The sequence below is a fragment of the Canis lupus genome, chromosome 29, assembly GCF_048164855.1.
Source record: "Canis lupus baileyi chromosome 29, mCanLup2.hap1, whole genome shotgun sequence".
NCBI lineage: Eukaryota > Metazoa > Chordata > Mammalia > Carnivora > Canidae > Canis > Canis lupus.
Genome location: NC_132866.1, coordinates 7599055 through 7622095, shown reverse-complemented (window position 1 = coordinate 7622095; position 23041 = coordinate 7599055). Strand labels below are relative to the sequence as shown.

General features: G+C 52.1%; 1 long non-coding RNA gene across 4 annotated transcripts; it reads right to left on the bottom strand.

Moving 5' to 3' along the window:
- Positions 1-54: 54 nt before the first annotated feature.
- On the bottom strand, positions 55-20861 carry LOC140620732 (uncharacterized). 4 transcript variants are annotated; one of them, XR_012020452.1, is made up of 6 exons: positions 18598-20861; positions 14866-15002; positions 14361-14581; positions 14049-14117; positions 2562-2618; positions 55-1256 (listed from the first exon to the last, which is right to left on the bottom strand). It is a non-coding gene; the product is annotated as an uncharacterized lncRNA (long non-coding RNA). The 4 variants fall into 4 exon arrangements; XR_012020451.1 differs by having other exon boundaries at positions 14049-14581; XR_012020453.1 differs by lacking the exons at positions 55-1256; positions 2562-2618 and having other exon boundaries at positions 12401-14581; positions 18598-18848; positions 20005-20861.
- Between the last annotated feature and the right edge of the window lie 2180 nt (positions 20862-23041).

Below are 23041 nucleotides of genomic sequence, written 5' to 3'. Positions count from 1 at the left end.
ATGCTATATGAATTTCCTGGGTCTTCTGGAATAAACTACCACAAGCTCGGTAGCTTAAAACAACAGAAATTTATTTTCTCACTGTTCTGGAGGCCAAAATGCCAAAATAGTATCCTTGGTCCGAAATCAAGGTTTGGGCAGGGTTGCATCCCTCCAGAGGCTCCGGGGGAGCATTTCTCCCCTGCCTCCTCCAGCTTCTGGGGCTGCAACCTTCCTTGGCTTGCGACGGCATTGTTCCAATCTCCACCCCGTGATCACCTTGCCTTCTCCTGTTCCGTCTTCAGATCCCCACGTCTCTCTCACAAGGACACCCAGGATAACAATTAGGATCCACCCCAAAATCCTGGATAATCTCTCATCACAAAGTCTTTGATTCGCTCACGTCAACAAAGAACCTTTTCCCCAATAATGCAGCATTCACAGGGTCTAGGCACTGGGACTCACTACCCTTGTGGGGTCGTTTTCAGACTACACCAGACCGATTTTGGATCTGAAGAGAGGGCTTTCCAGCAACCTGGAGTCCGAGATCAGAACAGACGGCTTGGGAGCAGTGAGCCCCCGGGGGCAGATGCTCACCCATCCCCTTGGCATTCTTCTCCAGACACCAAAGACTGCGTACTGCAAACCCATGACTCTGCCTGAAGGTTCTTCCTGCCACAGGAGCACGGGCAGCCACGCTCAGCCCATGGGCTGTATGGGCCAGAAGAACTGCAGTGTAAAAAGTCTCCAGAAGTAGCCCTCAAGCCATAAGTGACACAGGTTGGAGGGTAAGTAGCCCAGCTGCCACAGCCCTCTGCGAAGGGACTCTGAGCTGTGGTCACACCGCCACGCAGTTCTCGGGTGGGAATGAGCTCCAGATGCCCACAGCTCAAAACTGGCTTGATAGTACACCACCCATCAGCTGCTGTACCCTTCCCCTCTCATCTGCCTACAGATGTTCCCTGAGATCACCTCCTAGATAAACTACTTACTACAAGGGTCTGCTTCTGGGGGAGACCAATCCAAGATGGCTTAAGAAGTGGTTGTAGGAAGTAAACTCTTATTCTAGACTTGGATCCTTTGTCCTCCTGATAGCAAAAGAGTGCCACTGTGCGTGGCCAGATGACCCCTGGTGTTCTGTGCATCACAACTGCTAAGAACGCTCACCTTGAGGGGGGCGCCTGGGTGGCTCAGTCCGACTTTTAATCTCAGCTCAGGTCTGGATCTCAGGGCCATGAGTTCAAGTTCCACATTAGGCTCCATGCTGGGCCTAGAACCTACTTAAAAAAAAAAAAGAAAGAACAGAACAGAACTGCCTTAGAACAACTAAGACAGAGTACAGGTGCAAGGGGATACACTAGCCATTGCTAATTATTATTATCATTAATTGATATATTATTTTAGTTCATTATAACACCATAATTATTAGCAATTATTATTATTAGTTGCTAGTTGTTATTATTTGCTAATTAGTACTATTGCTAATGCAGTAGCTCTACCACTGGAGACACATGGAAATGGTAATTCTAAGGATTGCCAGCTGTCATTAACAGCCATCAAACACTAAACACATTCTCAGGCCAGGTCCAACAGATGCGTCCCCAGATGAGCAACTTCTATTCTTGGTACCTGAATCTCTTCATCCTCAATTTGAAGATAAGAATTGTTCCTCCCGGGGTGCTGGGGGAGCTCAGTCTGCCGAGCTCAGCTTGGGTCATGATCTCAGGGTCCTGGGATAGAGCTCCCTGCTTAGTGGGGACTCTGTTTCTCCCTCTTCCTCTGCCCCACCTCCCCACTCATGCTCTTTCTCTTTGGTGCTCTCTCTCAAATAAATAAGTAAATTCTTTTTATTTTTTATTATTTTTTTAAGGTTTTATTTATTCATGAGAGACACAGAGAGAGAGGTAGAGACACAGGCAGAAGGAGAAGCAGGCTCCATGCAAGGAGCCCGACATGGGACTCCATCCCGAGACTCCAGGATCATGCCCTGGGCCGAAGGCAGGCGCTCAACCGCTGAGCCACGCAAGTGTCCCAGTAAATTATTTTTTAAAAAAGAAAAAAGGGGGAAAAAAAAGAATTGTTCCTCCCTCAGAGCGTCATGGTGAAGATTAACACAGGAGGCTCATCCATGGGAGACCTCCACACTATCTGGCACATGGGACGTACTCCAATAAATGTTAGATGTTTTTATGTAAGGGTGGATGTAAAATGCCACAGAGAACTTCGAAAGAACTACCAGCAACATGCTTTTAATTTATAAGCCTTCCTAACCCACTAATATAGCTAGTCTCCTCCCCCAGCAAAATCCATACAGCTTTCCAAAAGTATCAAGATTGATGATACCCTCGGTCCAAGCATCAACCAAGTCAGCCATCAAAACCCGGCCGTCCCATCTCCTGCAGCTGTGTTGATGGCCTGGCACCGGGGCCTGTGATTTGTTAGCAAGGTCCATGAAGCCGGGGAGCCAAGGCTGAAAGATCTGTTTAATTCCCACTTTCCACGGGGTTGTTATTCGGCTCAACCCCCTTCAGCCCCAGAGTGAATCACAAGCTGCCAGCCTCTCTGCTCAGGGGGAGACTCACAGATCAACGGCTGCCACCCCACGTCTTGCCAAAGTGCTGTCCAGTGGTCACTGGCACCTGGGAATCAGCAAGTCAGTTTGATTAGACCTCGGGGTAGTTCCTGATAACAACCCTTCCTTCCTGCCCTCCCCAAGCACTGGCTCCCGAACCAACGGAGATCTGCCGGGGGGATGACCCCTGGTTTGAGGTTCACGTTCCTTAGCTGCTGAGACAGGTTGGAGGTGAGGTGCCCGCTACGCGAGGAGACCTGTGGTTGGCTGTGAAATTAATGACTTTCCTTTCTGACCCCCCTGCATGCATAATCACCCCAGGCAGTAAACAACCAAGAGCCCAAAGAAAACACTTATTGCCATAAACACCCGCTGTGTTATCATGAATTTATCATGAATTCGGAGTTCTATCTGGATGAACACATTTTTTAAAAACGCTCTTAAAAATGAAACCATGCAGGAAAGGATGGTAGCTTTCTGGAAAAGTCAGGAGGCTGGGAGGAACCTCTCAGGGCCTCCTGGCCAAAATCACCAATTGCATCGGGATGGGGTGAGAACACGCAGGTTAACCCCGTGTTTGCACTGATAGGTCGCAGGGCAGTCCGGCCTCCCCCTGGCCAAACACACTCTCCAGGTGTTTTGTAACGGGTGCCCAAAGCCAAGTCTCTCCAGGCAGCACGAAGCCTCCAGTCTGAGGAGGGCCCAGGAAGAGGGGTGGGGGGCTCAGAATGGCCCCCTGGCAGGCGATTTCAGTGGAAGCTTTGTCTGAGATTGGGAGACATAAGGGCAACCCCACGCAGGCCAATGGAAGCCAAGAGAAGAACTAGAAGGAAATCCATTTACGAAGGCCCGGTTTGCACTGTAAGATATTAATCCTTCCCTTCTTAAAATTCATTCCTTAGCAAATTTAGCTAATAAGGATAAAGTGTTCCCTCCTTGGGCACTTAATCTGTGTCAGGCACTGGAATTAGCATTTCACGTACATCCTCTCCAAGGCCCCACGCTGGGCCCTGCGGATTTGCTGCCTAAAGGGACCCACAATTGTCTCCCCTCTGCTGATGAGTCTAGGGAGTGAAAATAATTTATTTCCCAGGCCCCACTGAAGTGAGGGGTGATCATTCACCATAATTCTAGCCAACAAGACATCAGCCAAAGGCAGGCTCCCCTTCTGAAAACAGAATACTTTGTTCTTCTTTCTGACCAGAACACAAACCAGAGGCACCAGAGGCAGGTGTTGGAGCGATCATTTTGAGGCCATGAGGCAGCAAGCATGAGGACAGAACCAATATTCTAAGAGTTGGAAAAAAAAAAAAAAAAAAGGAGAAGAAGAATGTGGGCTGCTGTTGGGAGCCACGCCAATAACCTTGGACCATCTACTCCAAACTTCTGGTGAGGGCAGTTTAAAAAATAACCCCTCTTCATCTATGCCAGTGTTAGCTGAGCATTCTGTTACTCCCAGTGAAGAACGTTTTGAACCAACAGATTCCCATTCTACAGATGAGAAAACCAAGGCTCGGAGAGATGAGGTGACCCACTGTCGTCCCCACCAAGGTAAGTAGTGGTTCTAGGATTCACTCTGACTCTGACCCTACCGTCAGGGTCCTGGCCTAAGCCAGGAATCACCTGCATAAACTCTGCAAACTTTTTTTGACTGTCACATTTCTCAAGTGCATGACCCCAGGAACAAGCCTGGAACAAACCAGATATGCAACCGACAGCCATCATTACAGCTAATGATAATATGAATCCTGATAACAGCTAACGTTTATCGAGTGCACACACGCCGTACCCACCCGTCCCATTTAACCCGACAAGGCCCTCTGGGGTGTTTACTCTTATAATCACTACTTTGCACCAAACGGAACCAGGACACAGAGTGGATAAGGGACTTGCCCAAGGTCTCCCAGCCAGTGAGTGGCTGAGCCGGGTTACGAAGCAGGGCCCCAAAGCCCACGTGCTAGCTACCGAGCTGTGGGCAGGAGTGCGCTCAGCAGCACTGGTGTGCCTCCCCGTGCCCTTCGACTATCCCCAGCCACCCCCAGGCCAAGCAGGGTTCCACGAGGTCTGTCACCTGTCAGAGGGAAGGGAGTGCGAGGCCTGACCACCCTTCTCTGGTCCCTAGCTAAGCTCTGTTCCTGAGCCTGCAGACAGACCCCACCTTTGTGCTCTTGGTCTGGTACTCGTCATAAGAGGCAGCTGCCCACTAGGCAGATTTCCCCAAGTGGAGGATCTCAGTCCGAAACAGAAAAACAGGGAGCCCCTTCTCTAGCTCTGTTTCCCTCCCCATTACGTTTGTCATATTAAAAATTACTTTGGCAGCGCCACGAAGCCCTGAACTTGCAGCCAGAAGGCTCCAGCTCCTCTTGCCAGCAGCGTGCTACATGACCTTGGACAAGTCACCCCTCTATGCCTCACCTTCCCCAACTGGGAGCTGTCTCAGAAAGCCAACATGTGGGGTGCCTGGGTGGCTCAGCGGTTGAGCGTCTGCCTTTGGCTCAGGTCGTGATCCCGGGGTCCTGGGATCGAGTCCCACATCGGGCTCCCCACAGGGAGCCTGCTTCTCCCTCTGCCTGTGTCTCTGCCTCTCTGTGGTGTGTCTCTCATGAATAAATAAATAAAATCTTAAAAAAAAAAAAAAAAAAAAAAAAGGAAGCCAACAAGGAAGTTTGAAGAAAGTCGAAGAGGAAATGCAGGTGGAGAAAGAAACACGGATGGTTCTTTGCCCACAGAAAGCTCCTAGATTTCAGAAGATCAGGTGGTGTCCTTTCCCCTTTGCACTCGGCAGAGGCCACCAGGGTGTTGCTGTCACCCACCCACCGACTGGCAGGACTGTCATTGGAGGTGGGGTGGACCGGCACCCAGCCACCCAGACTAGAAGCCAGGCCACCCACATTCAAACACTGGCGCCTCCTCTCTCAGCTCACTCTGCCTCGGTCGCCTCATCTGTAAAAAAAGAATAGGAATAGCACCTGCCCCATGAGGTCGTGGGGAGGACTTGTTGAATAAGCACAGGTAAAAACATCTGAGCGGTGCCCGGCACACAGACGCTCTCGACAGATGTTGGTTATCAGCGGGGAGGGTCGTCCAGATCCGTTCGCTGCCTACAGTCTTTCAGGGGAGGGAGGACAGGGGTTGTCTTGATGCTAACCAGTGGAACAGGGGAGGAGCGGCCGCCCCAGCTTATAGAGATGGGAACCGAGGTTAAGTGAGTTGTCCAAGGTCACACAGCTATGATACCGCCCCTGCAGCTCAGACCAGGTCATCTGGTCCGTCTCCTGTCTTTCACGGTCTCCATGGACTGTGTTGGGGACCACAGTCCAGGGCTCCTGGCCTTCTCCGACAGGATCCCCTGAGGTCCAAGGGCTCAGCCAGGACTCAAAGAAGGAGGACAGACCTTCTGGGGACACCCGGGGTGGATTCCTCTGCCCCTCACAGCCACCACCCTGCTCTACTGCAGAGGCTCAAGCCCCACCCCTCCCTGGCCTTTTGTTGTTGTTGTTAAGATTTTATTTATTTATTCATGAGAGACAGAGAGAGAGAGAGAGAGAGAGAGAGGCAGAGACACAGGCAAAGGGAGAAGCAGGCTCCATGCAGGGAGCCCGATGTGGGACTCGATCCCGGGACCCCAGGATCACGCCCTGGGCTGAAGGCAGTCAACTGCTGAGCCATCCAGGTGTCCCTACTCCCTGGCATTTTTGGATGGAAAATACATGGGGGTCACACAACCCTTATCACCTCGGTTCTCTGTAACACGATACATGTTCTTTGTATGTGGCAAGGAAGGACGTCTCCGACACATTTCAAAATGCCTAAAGTTGTGGGACAAGACAGCTGATTCTGCGTCAGGTCAGGGCTAATCCAGGCGAGGCGGGCTGGAGCAGCGCAGGGAGACAGCTTTCCACGGTGACCACCCCCACCCCAGGCGTGCTTCTGCCTCCCTCCCACTCCTGTGAGGACTCCCTGCCACCAAGACAATTTTTTCAGTTTTGCCTCTCTTTGTTTTATGAAAACAAAGGTTGGTGTTTGGTTTTGCTTGTTAGCTCTCAAAATACAAAATCATGTTTGAGGATTGAGTTCACTGCTCCAAAAAACACCTGTCACAGCTTTCCCCGCCCCCCCCCCCAATCAAATTTCCACATGCCTACAGAGGAATGCCACCACCGAGCAGACACCCCCAGAATGTAGGGGAGCACCCCACAGATGTGTAATGCTGCACAGGAGGCCCCACCACCAGGGAGCCGTGCTGAGGCTCCCCCCGTGTTTCCAATAAACATCGTGGCCAGAACCAGGGTCCAAGAGGCCACAGAAGGCCCCACTCTGGACTCCGGTAAACAGCAGAGACTGATGTACCTGTGGTTACAGGCGCCACGAGAAAAGAGGGTGCCAGCTATTTCTGAGGATCTGGCTTCCAGCAGACATCAGCAATACAGACACAGCATGGGAATGAATATCCCAGCGCCAGACCAGGGCTCCGGGGCGCCCATCTCACAGGCTGCCCACCTGTGGCCTTGCTCGCTGCAGCAGGTGCGTGCTGGGCACTCAGCCTGTCCCTCGGGACCCCTGACCCCTCTCGGCCTCTCAGTCCAGAGGTTTCCCTTCACAAGGGCGGGTCACAGGTCACTAACTCCCTGGCCTCTAAGAGCCGTGAGACCTTGGGAGCCATCCTGAGGCTCCTGCCCCAGCCTCCGGGGGGCCCTTTCCACCATGGTTCAAGCAGTGAGTGACTACCAGCATCTCCTAGTACCTCGACAGTCTGCTGTTCACAGAGCTGCTGGCGAGAATTGTGATTTACCTGCTTCACAGAGAAGGCAACAGAGAAGTGAGATTGAGGAGTTTGTCCCAATGCTTCCACCCCATTCTTGGTCCCCAGCATCATGCTGGGCACTCAAGAGGCATCTGAAAAAGAATGTCTGTAGTCCATAGACTCCTGATAGGTCAACGCTAAGCCAAGGGAGAAGACACGGGGTGGGGGGGGAGAGACAAGGGGGTTCCTGAAAGGCTTTGAGGAACATCAAATCACATGAGCGGGAACAGACACCACAGACGTGTGAGCCCAGAGCTGGAGGGTGTTCAGGAGAATATGTTTGGTTGCAAGTGAAAGAACCCCAAATCAATTACCTTAAGAAAAAAAAATTGGAGAAGTATATAACAGGGCAGCTTGGGGCGCTGCAGTCAGGCATGGCTGGATCCAGGGTCTGAAATGATCAAGGCCCTTGGACTTCCCTTCCTGGCTGTCTCCTGGTCCACCGTTCTTCTGTGCTCCTTGACCCTCCTACTTAGGCTCTGTTCATGCAGCAGAACGTGGCAGCTGGCAGCCCCTCCATCTTACCTTCCAGCCCGTGTGCCAGGTGGCAGCACACCTGCATCAGTAGCAGCCAGGATGCTCCTGGAAGGGCCTTCAGACTGGCAGAGGGAGGGCTGTGGTCTTTCACCAGGAGCCTCAGTTGAGCATCAGCTCTGTTTCTGCCCAGAGGCCCCTCAGTCCCCCTCTCTGTGTCTCCCTCTGTCCCTTCCCTCTCCCCTCCTCCACGGGCCCTGCCCCACTAGCTCCCTGTCTCCTGAAACTGCTCACTGTGTCCTCATGGATTAACTCCGAAAAACGCAAACTAGACCATAACCCAGGAAGACCAACCTTGACAGACTCCACACAGCGCCACGGCGGCAGCTGCGATTAGTAAAGTCTGAGATGGAGAAGGAACTGATTTATGGAGCAAACCTCCGCTGTGAAATTCTAAATGCAAGAGAATTGATCTCTATGAAAATAATTTCAGCAAAATGGAGACGGAAACATTGGAAATGGTTTAACTGTGCTGGACAGAAAACTGGTAAAGGGATTAAATTGGCTTAATGGAGTTCCCTGTGGAATTCTGGTACTTTCTAGAGGGAAACGCATCACTGTTGACTAATTCTGATTAAAATCCTTGAATTCAAAATGTCTCGAGGACAAAATGTCCACAGGAACAGAGCTTTGGGTCGAAATATCCCAGCCCCTGACCAAGGAGTTGGAGTTTTGTCAACAGCCCCAAAAGACAGAGAAGGGGGGAAGCAGGGCCCCCGAAGGCAGAGTGGCAGGAGGTGGTCACCGTGGAGGAAGGGAGTGGGGGACACAGGAGCAAACACACCCAACCCGGATCTTCCCCACAGGCCCCTGCTGGGGCTGGAATGGCCGCTGGTTGCTGCAGGCCACCCAGCCCAGGGTGGTCGGCTCAAGTCCCTGCAGAGTCCCGGCCCTGGTGGCTCCCACCTACTGCGTGGCAGCCTGAAGCCCACACGAAGTCCTCCCCCCAGGGCCCTTGGGTTCCAGCTGAGACCAGAAAGCAGAAGTTCTCAGCAAATGCTATTTTCTTTCTAAATGGCATTTATTGTTTTCGTCTTTCTGACCGCAAGCACAGTGCAGCAAAAGGCACAACTTTTGGGAAAACAGAAAACCAAAAGGGAAACACGTCGCTCCTACTCCACGGCAGGAGGACACAGCCACGGAGGGACCCCTGCTGTGCCGCGTGGCCCCTCGAGCCACCCAGAGCAGGGGCTTCCCATTCTTCCCCCTCGTCACCCTCTGATGAGTCAGTCCTGAGGGGTGGCCGGATGGGGAAGTAGGTGACTCCAGGCCGCTGCCTCTGTCATCCGACCAGGGCCTTATCAGGCTAGGACTCTTGTTACTCCTATTTTGTAGAAGAAGGAAAGGAGCCAGAGAGGTGAGGTTATTTGACCAAGATCTCAGAGCTGGGAAGTGATGGATCTGGACTCACACCTCCGGGTGCCAGTCTCTGGAGCTCTTGTAAACTCAGGTCTATATGTGGAGCAGGAAGGGAGAGGGGAGGGGGGAGTGGAGGAGAGGAGGGGAGGGGGAGGAAGCAGTGGGGGAGGATAAAACCTGAAGAGCCTCTGTGGGTCACGGGTCACTGCCCATGGGTGCAGCCGCCAGGTCCGGCCCCCAGGGCCCCCGTGAGAGTGCGGATGGCACCCTGAACTCCCAGGCTGACCCTCCAGGGCCCAAACCCTGGCCTTCCCTGTGCTGCTCAGACACTTGTCTTCCCAAATCAGGAAGCTGCACTCCACGGCCTTTAGGAAACAAAACCAAACCAGCTGCTATTTTTAAAAGGGTATTTTTATAGAACAATCTCTGGTGTCCTGCAGGAATTTCAGCCCCAAAGCCCCTGGTGCTGTGGTTTCTGGAGGAGTTAACGCACATCCTGTCGGGCAGCCCAGAAGCTGTGTCACTCCTCCCCTCTCTCCTCTTGCTGAGGAGGCAATAGCTCTTTCAGCAGCTTCTCGAATTCCCACATGGGCTTTCTGAGCCTGTTTCCCCACCACCGCTCAGCCCCTGCCTCCTGGCAGAGACTGGGAGATTCCAAGATCCAGAGAAGCCAGCGTCTGCCCCTCAGGAGCTCACAGCCCAGGGGACACGTAGGGGCACAGTGACATGCCATGGTCCTTCACCCATATCCGCTGGTGACCTGTGTGCCCAGCGCCTCGCTGAGGCTCGGGGGTGAGTCTGCTCGAGCCCAAGGGCCCTCGGGCTGCCCACCATCCAGGTCAGAGACCAAGCACGGGGCCAGCCCGCTCAGAGAAGGGAGGACCACCAGATTCCTTCTATGCTTCTATTGACACGGAGCCCAGAGGGACGAGGTCAGCTCACCAGGTCTGCACGGCCCAGGCAGGGGACAGCAGGAACAAGGGCAGAAGTCATGGCAGAGCTAGAGGTTTGGAGAACCTTGGGTAGTTTGGCCCATCCGGGGGCAGTGGGCTCAGGGATTGTCTGCTGGAGTTACCCAGGACACCTTTTGAAAAGATTCAGGGTTGCCCTCCCTTTCAGACCTGAACTCCACATTTGCGGGCCCTCGGGCCTGTCTTGTTAGCTGAGGGCTGTAACACTGACGGTACCCAGGGCCCCCGGTCACCAGGATCTGCCCGTTTTCGTAGCTCCCTGATAGTAAAAGCTACACACGGTGCGTGGTTAATTTATGCAAAGCTCGGTCTCAAGCTAACAATTAGCAGAGCCCAGATACAAGCCCAGGGGACTATTATCCAAACCTATACTTTTAACCCAAGAAGGCCTTGTGTGGATGTTCAGGTTGCACACTGCACATGGGTACCTTCACTGAGAGGGGCTTCACACAGCTTGTAGACATAGCACATAGAATGCACAAGGGGCCATGGAGTTCTAGACTTCCTGGCCAGTCTGTAAGGTTGAGGAGTAGAGTCAGCGGGAAATCCCTTCCACATTAACCTACCCTGCCATGTACATACTCACAGGCACTCATTGTGGACACTTGGAGCGTAGACATCCCCAGGTTACCTCTCCTGCCCCCCTCCCCCGTTGCTGTCTGAGGCCTGATTTGCACTCCTTCAGACTAAACAGATACAAATGCTCCAGTGCCTGGGAGCTGTGTAATTGGACAGGAAGGTAGGTTCGGGTTCGTGTGCACTTGCCCACACACACATATGTGCAACCAGAGTTGCTGTGTGCCAGGGAGTGCCCTTCCCCCAGCAATTCAGATTGCAATGTTGGACTAACTACCAAATGTCTTTCTTGAGCGAGGAGCACTGGGCTCTCATTAGTGCAAAGGCACCATGGGAATTGACTGTGGTCTTGCTGCAGCCCTGGAGTTGCACGGCCTCGCAGTCCAAGGCTCAGGCTGGTTCTAACCCAGAGGAGCAGGCCAGGGGCTGATGGGAAAGAAGCATGTGAGAGAGGTTGCTTGTGGGGTGACTGACTGATCCACAGGTTCTCTCTCTGCCATCTTCCACTCTGCTCCTGGGTGAATTTGAAGAGTAAAGATAGAAAATGGGGGGAGAAGGGAGGACATCAACCAAGACTCTGGGCTAGCTGGGGTGTGGCCGGCACGAAGAATGACACACCCAGTCCTTCCAGGATGAGGCCATGAACAGAAGGACGGCTGGGGGAGCAAGAGGTGCTGTTCCTCCCAAGCATGTTCTCCGAGGGACACACCTGGAAGCCAGCAGTTTTTGATGGTGGTAAAGGCTGTTGGGAGCTGCTGGGACTAGCAGATTGGAGGGCAGGTCAGGAGAGGGAGGGGATGGTAGTGCATGACCTGCAGGGGGGTGGTCAGAGAGGAAAACCAGGCAAGATCCAGAGCTAGACCTGAGAGGGGCCAAAGGGACAGCAGTGTGACGCTCAGAGTAAGGGACAAGAAGGCAGACATGGCAGGGGAGGAAGGGAAGATGTGATATGTCCTGGGGAGGAGCAGCTGGGAGGAAGGGTCAGGGAGTCCCCCGCCTGTAGGTCATGCACCAGCCAGCCCTGGGGAAGGAAGGGAGGGGGGTGGCCTCCTGTCTCTCTGTCTTCCGTGCACCCAACTGTCCTCTATTGCACTGCTTAGCTCTTCACATCATCTTACAGAAATCTGAAGTGGTTCTATCACTTAAAAATTGGAAGATTTGGGGACTCCTGGGTGACTCAGTGGTTGAGCATCTGCCTTCAGCTCAGGGCGTGATCCTGGTCTGGGGATTGAGTCCTGCATCAGGCTCCTTGCGAGGAGCCTGCTTCTCTCTCTGTCTATGTCTCTGCCTCTCTCTGTGTCTCTCATGAATAAATAAATAAAATCTTTTTTTAAAAATTGGGATATTTCTCACAAACCAATCAACGTGATACATCAGATCCACAAAAAAAAGGATAAAAACCATATAATCATTTCAATAGATGCAGAAAAAGTATTTGACAAAATATAACACCCATTTATGATAAAAAAAAACCCTCAACAAAATAGGTTTAAAGGGAACATACGTCAACATAATAAACACCATATATGAAAAACCCACAGCTAATATCCTCAATGGGGAAAAGCTGAGAGGTCTTCCTCTAAGTTCAGGAGCAAGACAAGGTCGTCCATTCTCACCACTTTTATTCAACACAAGTACTGGAAGCCTTAGCAATCAGACAAAAACAGAAGTAAAAAGCATCCAAATTGGTAAGGAAGAAGTCAAACTTTCACTGTTTGTAGATGTCATGATACTATATATAGAAAACCCTAAAGACTTCACCAAAACATTGCTAGAACTGATAAATGAATTCAGTGAGGGTGTTGGATGCAAAATCAATGTGCAGAAATCCGTAGCATTTCTATACACTAACAATGAAGCAGCAGAAAGAGAAATTAAGAAAATAATCCCATTTATAATTGCACCAAAAATAATAAGATACCTAGCAATAAACTTAAGCAAAGAGGTGAAAGACCTGCACTCTGAAAACTAGGAAACACTGATAAAAGAAATTGAAGAGGATACAAAGAAATGGAAAGACATTCCATGCTAATAGATTGGAAGAACAAATATTGTTAAAATGTCTAAACCACCCAAACAATCTACAGATCGAATGCAATCCCTATCAAAATACCCACAGCATTTTTCACAGAGTTGCAACAAACAGTCCCGAAATTTGTGTGGAATCGCAAAAGACCCCAAATAGCCAAAGCAATCTTAAAAAAGAACAAATTTGGGGGCATCGTCACAATGCCAGGCTTTAAGCTATATTACAAGTCATCAAAACAATATGGTGCTGGCACAAAAATACATACACACATCCATAGAACAGAATAGAAATCCCAGAAATAAATCCACAATTATATGGTCAATTCATCTTTGACAAAGAAGGCAAAAATACGCAATGGGAAAAGGACAGTCTCTTCAGCAAATGGTGTTGGGAAAACTGGAAAGCTACATGCAGAAGAATGAGACTGGACCATTTTCTTACATCATATACAAAAATAAAGTCGGCTGAGTGAAGTAAGCCAGTCGGAGAAGGACAAACATTATATGTTCTCATTCATTTGGGGAATATAAATAATAGTGAAAGGGAATATAAGGGAAGGGGGAAGAAATGTGTGGGAAATATCAGAAAGGGAGACAGAACGTAAAGACTGCTAACTCTGGGAAACGAACTAGGGGTGGTGGAAGGGGAGGAGGGCGGGGGGTGGGAGTGACGGGCACTGGGGGTTATTCTGTATGTTAGTAAATTGAACACCAATAAAAAATAAATTAAAAAAAATAAATAAATAAAAATAAATAAATAAATAAAGTCGAATGGATTAAGGACCTAAATGTGAGACCTGAAACACTAATTTGGAAAGATTTGGGAACACCTCTGTTTATAGCAGCATTATTCATGCCAAGATATGGAAGCAGCCCAAATGCCCATTGACTGATGGATGGATAAGAAGAGGCTGCAAATATACATATATACACAATGGAATATTAATCGGCCATAAAAAACAATAAAATCCTGCCATTTGCAACAACATGGATAGATCTTGAGAGTATAATGCTAAGTGAAATAAGTCAGAGAAAGACAAATACCATACGATTTCACTCATATGTGGAATTTAAGAAACAAAACAAATGAACAAATGAAAGAAAAGAGAGAGAAACCAAAAAACTGAGCCATAGAGAACAAACAGGTGGTTTGTAGAGGGGAGGTGGGGGGGGGAGGGCAGGGGAAATAAGTGATGGGGATGAAGAGAACACTGATTACACCTACCCTGATGAGCACCGGGTGTTGCACGGGAGGGTTGAATCACTATACTGCACACCTGAAGCTAATGTAACACTGTATGTGAATACACGGGAATTAAAAATGTTAAAACCTGGGAGGTTTCGCACACCCGCACGCAGGCCTAGCTTTCTTCCCTGGCTCGTGCTGAGCACGCTGCTGGTTCAGAGCAGGTGGGCTCACCACTTCCCTGCAAGTCCCCCCCTCCCTGGGGAGTGGCTTTGCCCCATCCACTCTCCACATCTAAGCCAGCAGCCTGGACCCTCAGATATCTGACACCTGCAGCCCTGGACCCCATACCTGCATCAGGTACAGCAGGGAGCTCCTAGCTAAGGCTGTGGTTAGCGGTCAGGGCTCTTCCTGAGCTTAGATCGTAGTCCCAGGAGAACAGAGAAGGATGGTGTGTCACCCAGTCACATTCCACCGAGCCAATGCCTGGGGGGCAGGGGGAGTTCTTGATCCAACACACTGACCAAAGGGTCCCCTGGGGCAGATGTCAGCCCCTGGAGGATTCTGGTAACCTAGGGAAGCAGGGTCCAGTCAGAGAGATGCAGACCCCTTGGTCCCCCTCAGCCTGGCCCCCCACTACCTCCAGGACAGAGCTGCGGCAGTAGCCACTCTTAGGCGGGAGGCCTCCCCCACTAAATGTCCTCCTCCCTGCCCCCCACCTCCCCAGTCTGGTCCTTCTGTGCCTTCTACCGCAGCCCCACGGAGCAGCACACCTTCAGGGCTGGTCCAGCCCAGCTGTGAGTGTCTCTAATGGAAAAACTAACTGAAGCTGAAACACTCACCCAGGAGCACCCACCTTTGGCATTTGCTTCTCCTGCTCCTCGAGGTTCATAGAAGTCTTGTCATTCGTACAATGGCATCCCTACTGACAGGTCCTCAGTGGTCTTGTGAAAAATCAATGTAGACTGTTTGGAAGGCCACGTCTTCACACCCCTGAAAGCCGGATGTATCGTCACCAAGATGCATCAAGAGCATCCCCCATTTACAAAGCCCTTTCCTGCTGTGCATGTCCTCCGCCTCTCCCACAAGCCAGCAAAGGAGGCAGGATTACACCCATTTTACAGAGGAGGAAACTGAGTCTCGAGACAGAGAATCATTCGCCCAAAACCTGAACTCTAATGCACAGAACCCAGACTCAGATGCTGAGACTTTACATCCTGTGCCTGGGGCAGGATGGGATCTTGGGACAGAGGGAATCCCTGCCCAAGGGTGGAGCTAATCTTGGGTGGCAGGTCTGCAAGGCCTGGTGTGGTGGCAGTGTGACCCCAGGGGTCGTTGTTCTTCCTTACTTTCTTCCCTTTCCAAGGGTGGGGAAGGGCAGGGGGACCTGAGGGTGACTCTGAGGAGGCCCCTGGTGGGCCCCATCCCTGCCGTGGATGAGGAGCAAACCCTGAAATGAGGTGGAGGGAGCCTGGCCGTGCCACGGCGGCACCTGACAGGTATGACAGTTTGATCACGGGCCACCGCGCTCCACACTGCCACTGGAGCCGGCACGCTTGCTCCAGCCCTATGAGGTGAGAACCACCTCATCCTCACCTCGCTGTTGACGGCATCGCGAGACCCCACACCGCCGCGCCAGGCCTCCTTGCCTAGAAGACACTTAGACTTTGGGCAGAACTTTCTTCCTGCCTGTCCTGCATCAGGGGCATTTGCCACTTGACTTGGGGGTTCTTGCCACTGGCAAACATGACGCATTTTTGCCAATTCCCATTGTTCGATGGCACCCAAGAACACTCTGACCTAGTGCATGGCGTTATACTGGCATTTGGCTAAAACTTCTACCCAGAATGTTCCAGAATGTAAGAACAAGACAAGGGCAGGTGATGGCGCTGATGGAGACAGCACTGTCGACAGTGCCGCACTCGGGCCCAAGAGGCTGTGGGGAGCCAGGCTCCGGGTCAGCGGAGTCACCGAGGGCTCTCCGGGCCAAAGACTTGGAGGCAGGACATGAGGCCATGTCCCCGGAACAATGAGATGCCTGTGTGACCGTCCTCAAGGGGACACACAAGACGCCTGCTGGCAGATGAACAATGCTGTTTTCAAAGCTTCTGGCAGGAGGTTTACTATTTCACCTGCTTCCTTCTCAGGGTTGAGAAACCTTGACTTCTCACACAGCTTTCACCTCCTCGTCTGCCAGGTTCTCACACTCACACTCCAGGCTTCTAGAACCCCATCTCCACACATCAGGAGGAACAAGCGCGTTTAATGGGAGAGCCTTACTTCCCAGAGCTGGGGCCTGCACACGGCCCAGTATGGGGGGAAATGGATCCATCTCTCCCACAGGTGAGATTCCACTAGGAGCCCAGGAAGGAGCCAGCGCTCCCAGGGCTCATCAGTGAAAGCAAAGGGTGTTGAAGACCATCTGGGGACAGGGATGGGACATGCCCCGGGACCAGTCCCAGGTCTGGCTCTTTCCACGTTGCAGAGGACACCTCTTTCCCCGCGTGTGTGGCATGCTGCCCGAGGATCGCAGTGCTCCTCGCCACACCGTGTGGCCAGCTCAGGCTCCTTGTGAAGATGGCCTGGGGCGTGGGGTCCCCTCTCCCGGCCTGGAGAGCTGGTATGAGCTGCACAGAAGAGAGAAGGGAGCGAGCACAGACAGAGGACCCTCAGCCACAGCATGGCCTCCTCCCAGCACCCACGCAGGCTGTGGGCAGCCCCCCCCCCCCCAGAATTCCAGCCTCGAGCACACAGATGGACTTTCTAGGAGGTCGAGACGCCTTCCCAATGTCACTGGCTGAGCCAGAGGCCACCAGAAGCACAGTCCCTGAAGTTCACACGCCACCCAGTATCTTCCCTGGGGCATCGGCTCATTTCTGTGCCGGCGGAGGACCTCCTACTCATTCTAAAGCACGGTGCCACGGCTTCATTTGAAGAGAATGTGCACACGCTGCAGACACAAAGAGCTCAGAAAATAGGTCAAACCCAACACGCGCATCCACAGCACCATCTTCTCCGATGCTTCCCTCTAAAATCAAATTGGCGATGTATGCAAATGAGTTGTGAGAATTCATTACGTTAATTTATCTAATTTCAGAGGCAAACCTGAAGCAAACAGCGCCTCATTCTGCAACACTTAGGACCTCGTAGAATATTGATTTCGGAGTTTTATTAGCCTGGCACCAAGGCCCTTTTATAGCCCAGAGGTATGAGATCGTCAATTTTCTCATGAATACAAATGCTCCCGCTGCAGGGCCCCAACATATGGTTTTCCAAGGTCATTTCCGGGGGTGACCTATATGCCAGGCCCCCAAAACTCAGAATCGGGATCTCTGGGAAGCCCTGGCAGGAACACAGGGCCATCTGTCCCAGCAGGATCAATGGCTGAGCCGTCCTTCCCATGGCATCCACACTAATAGGTATGGAATTAAGAATCTGTCCCCTTACTGAGCATCCATAGCCAGGGCAGCCAGCAGCAGAGCTGAGTTCAGGGCAGATGAGCTTTATGAGCAATGATGACTTCATTGTCTCCTACCTCCTAGGGGACCAATGTGATGTCTTCAGCATGATACATTTCACCATAAAGAACCCAAATTTACCCCCTGCTAGTCTGGAGCTGGCCATTTTAACATACCCCATAAAGGCGACTAAGTATGAGTTTCACCCAGTCTCATGAAAGGAAAGTCACTCTGGCCAGTCCCTCAAAGCAGCCAGATAGGCATGGGACTCCGTTTTAGAAGTGGGATCACAGGGCACCCTCTCTGCCCCTAAACACCTCTTTGCAGCCTATTGTGAGCTGGAATCTCCTGTGCCTTGGTCTCAGGCCTTCAAGGCTGGCACAAGGTAAAGCATACAGACCTTGGGGCACCCGGATCTGCCTTGGAGTCCTGGTTCTGCCTTGAAATGCCTTAAGGGCCAGGACAGGTCAACTGACATCTCAAAGACTCGGTTTCCTCAAAGAGAAAATTAAATAACACTACCTGGTAGGGCTGATTTGAGGATTGGCACTAATTGGCTTCCATAGAAGGAGCATAATGGGAGTGGCTGCTTTCATGACTAGAATCTGTCAGGGTCACAGAGCAGCTTGATGAAGCTGTGTAACGAGTGTGTCCCCAGCCTTTTAAAGAGAGGCTCTCGGGGCACCTGGGTGGCTGAGTCAGTAGGCAGCTGCCTTCAACTCAGGTCATGATCCCAGGGTCCCGGGATCAAGCACCATGTCAGGCGCCCTGCCCAGCAGGGAGTCTACTTCTCCTTCTCCCTCTGCTGCTCTCCTGCTTGTACTCTCTCTATCAAATAAATAAGTAAAGTCTTTTTTTTAATAAATAATAAAGAGAAGCTCTCCAGGGGCATCTGGGTGGTTCAGTCAGTTAAGCATCCAACTCTTGATTTCAGGTCCAGTCATGATGTCAGGGTCATGAGCTCAAACCCCACGTTGGGCTCCACAGTGGGTGTGAAAGCTGTGTAGGATTCTCTCTCTCCCTCTGCACCTCCCTCCTCCGCCCCTGCCCCTACACACATACACATGCACTTGCACTCTCTCTCTAAGAAAAATTTAAAAATGAAAATAAAGAGAAGCTCTCCAGCATACCTGAGTACTCGTGTTAGTGGCTGCTGACTCTTTCCTACAGATGAACATGGTGGCAAAATGGATTCTTGTCTGGTGATCATTCATTCCCCCTCCTCCACCTCCATAGGGTTTGTGCACCCTCCTCCCTCATCCAACCTGGCCTTGCCGTGGCCAATGGGATTTAGGTAGAAGTGACAGGCCTCAAGGAACATGGCATGCTTCCATTCACCCCTTGAGGAAAACATGCCCTAGCCATGCTCCTTCTCTTCATCCTAAAACGAGAACAAAAATCCAACCCACGTCTGAAATAGCCACCCCCAGGTCCGGCGTCCATCCCATAGACCCTTGATCTTGAGAACAAAGACTTGCTGTTGGAGGCCACTGAGTTGGGGGCTGAGAGTTGGTTTTGCAGCAATAACTAACAAACTAGATCCTTGAGCGCCCTACTTATGTCTCTGGCCCCGGTTGCTATCTACATTTTGGCAAATGCTAGTCTCAATGCTCATGGCATCTTCCTAGCGCCTCCCCATCCTTTGGTTCTATCCACTGCACAAAGTTCCCCTACCCCTGTTGTTCCCCCTGGATCCCAAACCCAATGCACTGCCACTTACAGCTCTGACCTTACACCTCCTGGCTTCATTCCTGCTTTGCCTCTCACCCCGGGGTAGAGCAGAGAGCAGGTGATGGTGCAAAGACCCTCAGCAGAGAGAGGGGCCAGCCCTGGGCAGGCACCAGGCTGGGCACACTGTGCATGCTCCTTCATGAACCCTAGGAGTGGTAGGGGCCAGAATTTGAGCCAAGAGCCTCTGACCCCAGAATCGGAGTCTTCACCTCCATGCAGTGGCTGGAGTTCCAGCTTCTCTGGGCAAGCAGAGTCTCCTAGCAATACAGAGCCCTTGTGCTGGAAGGGATTTATGCAGTTTCCTAGTCCAATAAATAGCCGGTGAACCGTGCGACCTGGCCATGTTTGTAGGTCAAAATGGTCAAATATCGGCAATCTCACAGCTCTACCAGATTCACAGCTAGTCCAACAACCAAATTCAGTCCTACCTCAACTGGCCAACATTCAGTTCCCATTTCCCCTCTGTGGTTCACGAAGATTTCAGGAGGGACTCTGAAATGCCCTGCCAAATTTCCAAATAGCCTACCCATAGGGCATTTTCCTGGGACACCCATAGGAACCCCGTGGCCAGGGGCAAATGACATCACCCTGGCTTGCTAACAGTTCATTTTCAAGTGCGCGGATCGAGCACCAGCCCTCTGCTCAGCCCTATAAGTAAACAGACAAGTAAATACTGTAATACCAAACAAACCAGACTTCTTTGTGATCTCCACTTTCTTTTCTGTTTTATAACGTGTCCCAGAATTCGGGCCAGGGATGAGCTCAATCAAAAATATAATCCATCAGTCTTAGATCTGGAAACTTACCCTTTCCCTTTCTTAAGTATCAGGAGACTCGTCAGTCACCACTCCTGTGGTGACCAGTTTTTAAAGACCATCCCCACCCAAATTCTTTCCTACTGGCCTCCACCCTCAGGCCTGTGGATTTCCACGCTGGCCGGAGTCCCCAAAGGCAAGCTATCTGGTCCTGGGCAGCCTCTTCCCCCCTGAGATGCCTCTATGAGGGAAGAGAGGGACAGGGCAGGAGACAGGCGATCACTGACGGATGTCGTGCCGGGTGCCAGGCACTGAGCTGGCCCAGACCTGCTGTTGTGTCCACGAATCCTCACATCATCCTGGGGTCATGACCGGGGCCTGGCCGACTCCTAGCCCATCCCCATCCTTACAAGGAGGCCCAAGTTCCTCAGAATGTGCTGGTTCTTCTGCAAACACACCCTGGTTTCTTCGGTGTAGAAGAGCTTCCCAGCTGTATCTGGCCTCGGCTCAGCCTGGTCCCCCGCCCTCCCGGCCCTCCGACCTGGAAGTAGGTGTGGGTGGCACAGCTCAGCAGCCACGAGCAGCCTGTTGCTAACGGGACACAGTCTGAAAAGTCGTGCAGCTGTAGTTCCCCTCTGGTCCAGCCACCTAAGTGCCCTTCCTGTCTTCCTTCCCACGCCGGAGCGGAGCATCTAAAATTAAACTGCCAGAAATAGAGCCACTTGGACCGGAAGTGGCCAGAAATGCTTGGGGCCTCCTGACACTTCGAGGCAGCTCGGCTCACGCCACGGAGACTTGAAGGCAGCTGATCACGGGCAGCTCCGGCGCCAGGGAGAGGGGGCACCCGGCCAGGAGGGAGCTTGCGTCCTCCACTTCCTCCCCCATCCTGTGTTATCTCCAGACTTCCTGTTGCTTTGCATCTCCTTGAGCAGATCTGCTCCAGCCTTACCAGCTTCCAGCTGACTTAGCAGAACTGGAAGCAGAGTCCTTGAGCCATCGTGCTTCCTCACAGCCCGTTCACAACTCCTCACCCCCGGGGCCACCTGGCAGCCTGCATCGCTGCGCCCCTTCTGTAGTGCCCTTACCCTGGCCAGGTGGTTGGAGAGACACCGGGGCAGGCGGAGACAAGGCTGGAGAGGTGGGCAGGGGGCTGAGCACGGAGACACCAGCACCCTAGTCAAGGATGATGGGCCAAACTGGTAGGTCAAGGTTGGGATGCTGGCACATGGGCGCTTTCCAAATACTACTCTCTGCAGGGTCGAGGCGACGTAAAGGCCCGCGGAGGAGAAGAGGCCAGTGGAGGCTGGGCGTGGACTTGGTGGGCTGTGCTGGGGTCCCTCGCTCTGGGGTGCCTTGGAGTCAGTCCAAGGAAGAGACACCCCCCCACTCCGACTCCAGTTAGGCTTTCCACAAGCCCTCTGTCTGCCAGGCCTTCTTGAGGTCCTACCTGCTGTGGAGCTCCCAGCTCTCAGCGTGGTCACATGGGGCTAGCCCAGAGGCAAGCCTTCATTTCCGGGGATCCCTGAAGCTGAGATGAGCAGGGGCAAGAGGACGGAGAATGGCTAGAAGTTGGGGTACAGGGAGCCCCCCATGCATCACAGAAGGGAAACACAGAGCCTGGGCAGGCTTTGGAGCCCTCCCACTGTATCTTCTCTATTACTGGAAGCTGTCATCACCGGGTCCCTGGGGCAGCCCCGGGAGCTCGTGACCCCTGCTGTCACACAGGTTCCAGCCCCAGGAGGGCCCGGTGCTCACCAGGGCAAGGTACTTAATGCATCTGACTGCCATCGTGAAATTCTTAACCTTATCTTTGAACTCTTGTATCTTGTGAGTGCCGTGGGCCGGAGCCTGCGTGCGGGGCAGGAGGTATGTGCAGTGGGCACGTCTGCCACCGCTCCCTGCCTTCTCACACTCACCCGGCACAGCTCCCGTAGCACCGCACCTGGCCCACCTGGCCCAACGCCCAGGAGGGCTCCTCACTTGGCTTAATGCTCTGCGGTCACTATCTTAAAGCCATAGTTCTGTCTTCCCAGCTGTGGTTTGGAGATGAGATGCGATGGGACAACAACGGGTGCCTGTGAGCAGCGGGGTGGAGGGTGGTGGTGCATGCAGTGTGTGCGTGTGCATGTGCTGCTCCTTGCCATGCTGCAAGCGTGCCACTCCAGCGGCCCCGCGGACGTGTGCAGTTCAGCCGCACTCACAGGCAGCCCTGGGTACGCACGTCATATCTGCAACCATTCTGATCAGAGCTTCTTCAGAACACACGCACGTGCACACACAAGCACGCGCATGCACACACATACTCACGCACGGGGCATTCTGAGAAACGAGAAGGACCGGGGCACTGCGTCACCCTCTCTTAGTCACATGAGGTCCCTGCATTAGCCAATCACTTCTGCCAAAATTGAAGGTGCTGAAGGACCGGGAGAGACGGCCCCCCCATAGTTCCCTCTGACTCAGCCCTTCCTGGCTCAGCAGGAAGGCGAAGGCCCAGCACGTGGGCAGAATGTGATTTCGTCAAGAAGCAAAATAGTTGAGTGTTCTCACTTTTCTGGTAAGAATGAAGTTCATGTGCGGGCAGGACCTTTGAAATAGGACATGTCGTTTCAGCGATTCCGCTTACAAGCTAAAGGCTCTTAGATCTCCATTTAAAACCGGTATTGCACAATATAAAGATGACCGGTCAAATGTGTGCCAATAATTTTAATTTTTAATTGTTCTTTATGTAGAAAATCATTAAATACAAGTAAAAACCCTATGATAAGACAAGAGAGGTAAATGTGGAAGAAATGGGGAAAGCTTTGTATTTTAGCGCCTTGAAATGGCACTGGTCCTTGCTTTTTAAATAAGAGGCCCTGCATTTTCGTTTTGCCTTGAGACCTGTGAATTATATAACATCTCTGCGTGGCCAGCTCCTGCCTATTCATCCTTCATGGTTCTGCTTAGGTGCCACTTCCTCCAGGAAGCCCTCCCTACCTCCCATCTGTGTGCTCCCACAATGAACAGTACACCTCCCATCACTGTGCTATAATTGTCTGCTTGTCTGATCAGCTCCTCAGCTTGGATGGGAGCTTCGGAACTGGATTGC